Below are 8,322 nucleotides of genomic sequence, written 5' to 3'. Positions count from 1 at the left end.
TTCACCTGTCTGAGATTTCTTCTTCCCTAGATAAAGGGACAGTATCTCTCAAGGTGGAGTTGAGGTCTAAATAAAGTAACTTTCCCCGAACAAGTCTGATACACTCCTACTTCATTCACGGCCTTGGCGTTTGCCGTTCTGGAACCTTCTTCCCTCAGGCATCAGCATGGCTTCCTCTCCCACTGCCTTCAGGTTCTTACTCAACTGTCACTTTCTCAGTGAAGCTTCCAGGACTCTCTTCAGTTAGAGTCTAGCAATTTCCCTCCCTCTCTCAGCAGTCCCTATGCCCCTTACCCCCTCCCTTGCTATATTTTTCTCCCACAGCACCTACCATTTGACATGCTCTATGTATTTTTTCCCTTTTTTTTTTTTTTTTTTTATCATCTATCTCTTCCTTTAGAATGTAGGTTCCATGAGAGCAGGGACTTTTGTCTTCATTGCTCACAGCTGTATGCCCAGCCCTTAGAATAGTATCTGGTACATAGAAGGTGTTCCACAAGTTTTACTGAGTGAAATAATACATATAAAAATTCATAGCACAGTGTCATAGCAGGTATTTAAGTAAAAGCTGGTTTCCTTACTTCCTTTTTGTTAACTTGTAAAATCCAGGATGTTTCAAGGTTCCCAATGACCCCAGGTGACTCCTCGAAGTTGGAATGTAACAAGGACTCATAGAGTCAGCCAGAATACTTGGATTCTGTATTAGTTTGCTTGGGCTGCCATAACGAAATACCACAGGCTGGCTGGCTTAGACAAAAGACATTTATTTTCTTACAGTCTGGAGTCTGGTCAGCAAGTTTGGTTTCTTGTGAAGCCTCTCTCCTGAGCTTGCAGATGGCAGCCTTCTTGCTGTGCCTTCGTGTGGTCTTCCCTCTGTCTGTCTTTGTCCTCTTCTTATAAGGATACCAGTGATTCCACGAAGGCCCACCCTAATGACCCCATTTTAACCTAATTACCTCTTTGCAGTCACATTGTGAGGTCCTAGAGGTCACCACCTCAACATATGCCTTTGGGGGCGGGGAACACCATCCCCCCCAGAGCAGATGCTATCTATTCCTTGCTGAGCTCTGTGATTGGGTCGAATCCCCTCAATTCTTTGGGCCTCAGTTTCCTCCCAACTTGAAAATAAAATCTGTGGCTCTTGCTGCTAATACTGACAAGAGATCGCTGACCTGCTGTTTTTCCTGTGAAAAGCCCCTTGTGTTCTAGCACAACCAGAAATAAAGGAAGAAACAATGGCAGAAATTAAAGGCAGGTTGTCATCAGATTTACCCTTTTCCAACCCAGTATGCATGTAGTAGAGAGAGAGAGAAAAAGTGAAACTCTGTCCAGTGTTAAAGGAGAAATTTGGTTGCAGAACTTACAGCGGGAGAGAAGCAGGGCTGGAGGGAGAAAGAAAGAGAATTAAGCTTTACTCTATACCAGAAACTGTAATCTCACTGAATCCTCAACAATCCCATGAGAAGAATATTATTGTTATTAATATTAATTCCATTTTACCGGTGAGGGCATGGAGGCTCAGAATGCAGATATGGGTTTTGTTATTTCAGTCTACCTAGAACTCAGAGAACCCGCACATGTCACTCTGCCTATAGCAATGGTTGAACGTGCTTCGGCACCTCCCTCACCTCCCCCCTTCCTACCCAGCAGTGCCCTGCTCCAGGTGACAAGGTGATGAAGCTCCTGTTGGTTTTTGGATAGTTCTAAAAAAAATGACAAGACCAATTCTGTTTTTATTGTTTCTGATGTTGTTTTAGTGAATGGGTGATGTTCACTGAAGAAATGTCAACAGATATAAATGGCAAAAAGAAGAAAATTCTAGAACAAGCAAAAACGAATCTATAGTGACAGAAAGCAGATCAATGGTTACTTGAGGGGAGGTGGGGGAAAACTGCCAAGGGGCCCGAGAACTTTGGGGAGAGATGAAAATGTTCTGTACCTTGATTTGGGTTGTTGTTACATTTGTACGTACTTTTGTCAAAACTCATCAACCTGTATATTTAAAACAGGTGAATTTTATTTTATGTAATTATGCCTCGTAAAGTTGATTTAAAGAGAAAAAGAAATCACCAGTAATCTCACCATCCAAAGATAACCATCATTACTATTTTGGTATGTTTCTGCTGCCAGGGCATGCATATGCACGCGCACACACACACACACACACACACACGCACTGACACACACACAGTATCACACTCGATGTTCTGTTTTATTTTCTCTCTCTCAATAACATATCATGAAAATCTTTCCACGTCAGTGCACAGAATACTGCTTCAGCATTTTTATGGTGGTAGAATACACCATTACGACAGTGTAACATGATCTACTCAACCAATTCTCCCTGTTGGAAAATTAAGATGCTTCCAATTTTTTACTCTTATAAATTTCACTACCATGAATATCCTTGTAACTAGTATTTGAGCACATCCTTAATTATTGCCACAGCATAAATTTTTACCCGTAAAATTACTGAGGCAAAAGAGGTTCACATTTTTTTAGGAATTTGATATGTCTTTCAAAACTGCCCTCCCTAAAAGCCATATCAATTTATGGGCCCACCAGCCACCTCTTGGTCTTGACTATAGACCTGTCAGCATCATGGGTCTCCACAGAAACAGACACAAGGTAAATCCCACCAATTGACATAAGCTGAAATCCCACAATCTTAGGAGTTATTGAAGTCTTACAGAGTCAGTGTCTCAGCCCTTAACTGGATTCAAGGCCCCAAAATGCTCAGGGATCTGAGATCACAGCGCTCAGTTAGGACTGAGGATATCCAGGACTCAAACTCAGGACTGAAACCACCACGTGATTTGCTGAAGTAGCATTGTTCAGGGGACCAGGAAAGAACTCACACACCGTTCCAAACTCAGACACTCTCTAACTCCTATGCCCACTTAATCTCTTTGGACCAAACCTTGTTCCAGAGCAGTTCTCAGGAGAGCCAAGGATCTGGGAATTTGCACATACTGTTGCAGTTATCAGTGAAACTCCAGTTGATTCCACCTTATTCCAATCCTTGGTTCTGCTGCTTGTGGCCTTGGGATGGTTATTCAACCTCTCTAAGGCTCAATTTCCTCAAGAGAAAATGGAGTTTGTAATTGTACCTATCTCATAGAGTTTTGTGAGGATGACATGAAATTCGGCGATCAAATTCATTAGCAGGGCGCCGGGCCCTAAGGAGGTGCTGACTCTTGCTAAGTATATTATCCTCACTTGTTGGCCCATCATATTCGGCTTCAGGCAGCAAAGGCCTGAGAGCAACAACTTCTCTCCCGTATGTTCTGTCCCAGAATCTGCACTAGTGTCTCTACAAAAGGCCAGCCACCATGCTTATTTTAGATCTGCCTAATGCCATCCATACACTAGGGATGTGAAACCCCATTCTTAGGAGAGGCCTGCCCACCCCGCGTGCCTCCAGGACCAAGCCTGACAAATATAGCAGAAATTATAGGCATCTGATTTAAGGCTACGTGTGTACACTTTGCGTGGGCCAAGCCCCAAACCCTAGTTCTGTCGCTGCATCAAAGGACCATCTCTCTTCCAGACTCCAGGCCCAGAGGAATCAGCAATTTGGGAGACAGCCCCCTCTTATTTTTAGCTTTAAAAACCCCAAAACCAACATACCAGCGCTCACCCAAGCGTCTGTCACAGCTGTTGTTTGATTTGGGTTGAGAAAATGACAGACTGAGTTCTGCACCAAGTACAGATGAAAAACAAAAAAAAGAGGGGAAAAAGGGAGTTCTATTTCCCCTCCACTGCCACCCTCCATACCCCCTCAACTCCTCCCCTAGGCCTGGGTGGACCCTGCCTGGGTAATCGTCCCCTGCTATATTTAAAAACCACAGATGTGTTCGGTAGAGACTTAATTTCGGGATTGCAGGCGGCGTCTCCTGAGGACAAGGGGAAAGCCGGTGCTGCGCGCCCGCCTGCCCGCCCTCCCCGCCGCTGCCCGGAACTCTGGACTCCACGGAATCCAGGTCAGGACGCGCCGCCGTCCTGGAACTGCCCCTGGCCGGTAGGCGCCGGGCGCCAGGCTCCCAAGATTGGGTGGGTGGCCGCAGCCTACGGGTTCCGTCTGCACTCGGTCCTTGGGGCTCTCTGGACGCGAGAGGCGGACTCGGCTTCCTCGCTGCTGGTCGGGAAGCTCTCTGAAAATTACCCCCATCGGCGCGCGAGGATAAATATGCGCGGCTTGTGATTCCGTGCAGCTCTCTCGCTCCCAGCTGATAGGGTGACGTTGGGTTTGGAGGCTTGGAGATTGGCTTTTTGATTTGGCTTCTTCCCGCAGCTTAATGGGCAAAGCTCTCGGCTCGCCCAGAAACCAGACCCTCCGCGCGTCCCCTCCGCGCGACGAGGCCGAGACGAGTCCCGCGGTGACGGCGTGCAAGGCGGTGAGCCAGCGCGCTCCCAGCCCCGGGAAAGCCCCGGCGACGCGACTGCAAGCCCTGGGCCCTCGGAGCCGCCAGGGCGCGCCGGGCCGCTCGCCTTCTTGCCCCTCCCGGCAGGGATCCCCTCGCTGCCTGCGGCCGGGACTCCGAGCCTCTTCGGGGCTTAGTCCCGAGTCCGCCCCCGAGTCGGGGTTTTCCGGAGGGGTCTTCGGAGCGGTTCTCCCTGCTCCTTAAAACAGCGCCGAGGGACCTCTCCCCAGGCCCCCTGCTCTGGCCCCAGCCCTCGCACTCCGGATGCGCTGCCCCGCAGCTCCCTGAAAGCCGCTAGCCCACCGGTGGGCGGCGGCGGCAGACTGACATGCCCCGGACGCGGCTGCGGCCGGCGGGCAGCCCGCGGGGGCGATGAGCCGCTGCGGCCGGTGAGGAGCCTGGCGGCGGGGGCCTCGCGCACCTTCCTCAACCCCCTCACTTGCCCACCCCGCCCGGGAGATCGAGAGGAAACGGTGAGTGACGGGGTGAGCCTCCTGCCCTTCCCCCTCAGCGGGCGGCCGAGGCCGGGGAGGCAGAAGTCGGGGGGTTGGGGATATCCCCGTGAGGGTTCCTGCTTGTGAATAATGGTGTTAATTAAGTTCTTTCTCAAGATCATTCCTATGAACTGCCCTCCTGCGGGTTGAGTGTCAGAAGAGGTGGGGGGGAGGGTGCCCCGGAAAGTGCACTGGGCTGCCTGCGGTGCTGGGGGCGGGGGGGTGGCGTTCTGGCGGAGTGAGCGTCTACCGGGGGGTGCGGGGGGCAGCGCAGAAAGAGATGCTTGGGCTTGTGCGTGCAGTCGGGTCGCGGGTTTGTGGGGTTACTGGCGGGGGCGCGTCAGGGAGGCTGAGTGCTGTGCTGCATGCTGGATGAATGTGTGAATGTGTGCATGTGTGTGCGGGCTGCGCCAGGGCGTGCTGTGCTCCCGGGGTGGTGAGCGCCCGCCGGGTTTGTGGGCCAGGAGGGGAGCGCGTTACCCGCTCGGCGCGCGCCCGCGGGTGCAAACGCACGCGCGCACCCAACCTCTGGACTCCACCGCCGCGGGTCGGGAACTGCAGCCCCAGCGCACCCACCCGTGGCGGCCAAGGGGGCGGGGAGAAGGACGGTTTCTCCCGGCCTCTGTTCTGTGGTACGCGGTGTTCTGGGCGGGCCGGGCCCGGGTGGAGAGCGGTGAAGTGTGTACCTACCTCTCGCTAACCTGTACCCCCGTCTCCCCGCCTACACACCCCTCACCACCACACACACACGCACGCACGCACCCCTCACCACCACACACACACGCACGCACGCACGCACGCACTCAGCCACAGGCCCTCATTCAGAGGCTAGCCTGCTCCTGCAGACCGTGCCTGACCTGCCCCGAGGACCCGACCCATTGGAGGAGATGAAGAAAGCAATTTGTTCCGGGGGTGGGGGAAGCTATCTTTCCTCTTTATTCAATGCGTTTTATTTTTAACCGTGGAGGGAGGGGGTGGGGGCTTTAAATAGAACAGACGCCTTTAATGGAGTGCCATAAATTTCCCCGCTCCCTACCCGCCTGCCTGCCGCCTGTCTCTCACCCTCTGGCTCTCTGTCTCCTGGTGATTAAAAGACAAACCCAGAAGGTTTGGTGGTTTGGTCCCCTGGGCAGAAAGACTGAAACTGGGGCTAGTTTAGCAGAAAGGCAGGCCGCAGCTGGGAGCAAGGCTCCAAGCTCTTAGGTGGTGGAGAAACACCCCAAGCGGAGGGAGTTGTGGGTAAGTGATAGGAGCACATCCGGCCTCCTGGTGGTTCACGAAGGGGAAGCCTCTGGGCCTTGGGGCGACCTGGTGCCTCGCAGCCGTGTGTGATTAATCTCCGCAGCTGTTGTGCCCTGTCCACTTGAGCTGAGCTCTTGTTTACCTCGATTTTCAAATATAGCTGCTGCGCCCTGCTCTCCCTGACAGAGGTGATCAGCTCACTCTGTCTGGGCGCCCGTGCACCTGCCAGCCCTTCTTGCCGGCCTCACTGGATCCAAGTTTGAGAGGAACCTGCCCCTTCATGCCTTGCAGCTCTCCACGTGAGGATGGTTGAGCGTCAGAGCTGGGGGTGACCAGGTGTGGCCCACCAACCCGTCCCTGCAATCTGCAATTCCTGTCTGCAGTCTGCACGTACAGGGCCACTCCACAGCTTCCTTTTCCTTTAAATAAAATATAGATACGGGGTTGAAAAGAAGAAGGTGGGAACTGTAGAACTGAACTTAGTTGAAGTGGTTCTCGAACTTAATGAAGATGGGAAGGCTGTTCATGCGGTTTCCTCTACCTGGAATGCTTTTTTGCTCTTCCAGCACTCCTGAATTCCACCTCCATCCTTCTCTAATGTACTCCTATCCGTCCTTCAGCCCTTAATTCATTGGTGACTTTCTCCAGGAAGCCTTCCATACCTTCCCTGACTAGGCCAGATCCCCTTATTTTACACACGCAAAACTGGAACCTAATATTTTGAAGTAATTTAAAGATGCACATTCAATTTATTTATGTGATTGAGTAATGCCAGCCACGCCTCTGGACAGAAAGCTGCATGAAGGGAGGAAAGAGAGCTGGTGTTTATTCACATTGTATCCCCAGGGCCTGGCACTGTGCCTGGCATAGAGGAGCTACTCAGTCAACGTTGGGTGAATGAACGGACTTGGAGGAATAAGTTACCTCTCCTCTCTGCTCCCGTTCCTCTGACCTCTACTTGGGCATCTCTTGCACTGCACCCCAGAGTCTCCTGGTCAGAGAAGGAAGAACAGGGTTAGCAAACTGACCCTGTAGAAAACACGCCCTTCCCCTGGGCTTCTTCCTGAGCTGGGACCCTGAAGCCGAGGGAGTGTCCTTTTGCCCCAGCCCTGCCCTGTCCCTGTGCAAGGCGGTCCCTTGTACAGTCCCTGGCATAGTTGCTCCTATTGTCCATGGGTAGTCATTGTGGGCATTGTTCCTCAGCCTGCATGGTCCAGTCACTGCCCACAGTATGGATTTGGGGGGAATGTGTCACACGTTTTGTCTTCTCTTCAAGCTACCAAGGTCAGATAAGAAGAGAGAATAACTCCCTTTGCGTTCAAGCCTGGCTGCTTTGCTTAGAAGTTCAAACATTTGATGAGGTTCAGAAATACATAAGAATCCAAAAGAGAAAGCCTTCATTTATTCATTCAATCAGTTATTTATTCAATAAATATTCAGCAACCTACTCTGCCAGGCATTTGCTAGGTACTGAGGCAAATAAACTAGAATGGTCCCTTTCCTCGTAAACACACATTCATTCCAGCAGGGATAACCAAGTCGTGAGCACATAATTACCATATAAAGTGATTCCTTTCAGTGGAGGCTAAACCCCAGGTTCAGTCCCTAGGAGAACTTCTAGGGACAGTTAATTCCAGAAAGACAGGATAGAGAGGAGTTGGCTTTGGTGAAAGCAGGGAGGGGGGGCGTGGTGGAGAAAGCGCTTTGAGTGAAGGGATCGGTATGCAAAGGCCTCAAGTGGACAAGAGCTCTTCCAAATGACTGAAGACAGAGTAAAATTCGGGGAGATGAGTTTAGAGAAGCTCTAGGGGCCAAACCTTGAAAGGCTTATACGCGATGCTAAGGATTTCCACTGAGTTTCCAGGGGGTTTAGGAAGGTTTTTAGTACTGTAGTGCGTGGTCAGATTTGCATTTTAGATAGTATGTTGAGACCAGAATGTAGAGAGAGGGAGGTAGGGAGTTAGGGGGCTGTTGTAGAAACCCAAGTGCATTGTCATCCTGGTGGCCTGTGAGGGAGGGTTAGGGGGTCCTCTTTCTGTTTTAGCATACAAACCAGAGCTGTCCTTCTAGGAAGAAGTTTCCCTGTTTTCTTTAATGAGTTTGGTTTATGTTTGGTTATCTGTTTGTGTTTTGGATGGCACTCTAAACCCAACACTGGGCAG

At 51.2% G+C, this 8,322-nt stretch overlaps 1 protein-coding gene across 4 annotated transcripts in view; it reads left to right on the top strand.

The window, feature by feature from the left end:
- The first annotated feature begins 4,084 nt into the window (after window positions 1-4,084).
- The window catches only part of SLC8A3 (solute carrier family 8 member A3), a 155,770-nt gene continuing 151,532 nt past the window's right edge, over window positions 4,085-8,322 (top strand). Inside the window, exon 1 of one of the 4 annotated variants that reach the window (XM_030854466.2) lies at window positions 4,085-4,897. The gene's annotated coding sequence lies outside the window, so the exon portion shown is untranslated. The remainder of the gene's footprint in view (window positions 4,898-8,322) is intronic. The other 3 variants (XM_030854467.2, XM_030854474.2, XM_060294957.1) reach the window with 3 other exon arrangements.

Source organism: Globicephala melas, chromosome 2 (assembly GCF_963455315.2).
Source record: "Globicephala melas chromosome 2, mGloMel1.2, whole genome shotgun sequence".
Lineage (NCBI taxonomy): Eukaryota > Metazoa > Chordata > Mammalia > Artiodactyla > Delphinidae > Globicephala > Globicephala melas.
This window is presented reverse-complemented; position numbering and strand designations above follow the sequence as displayed.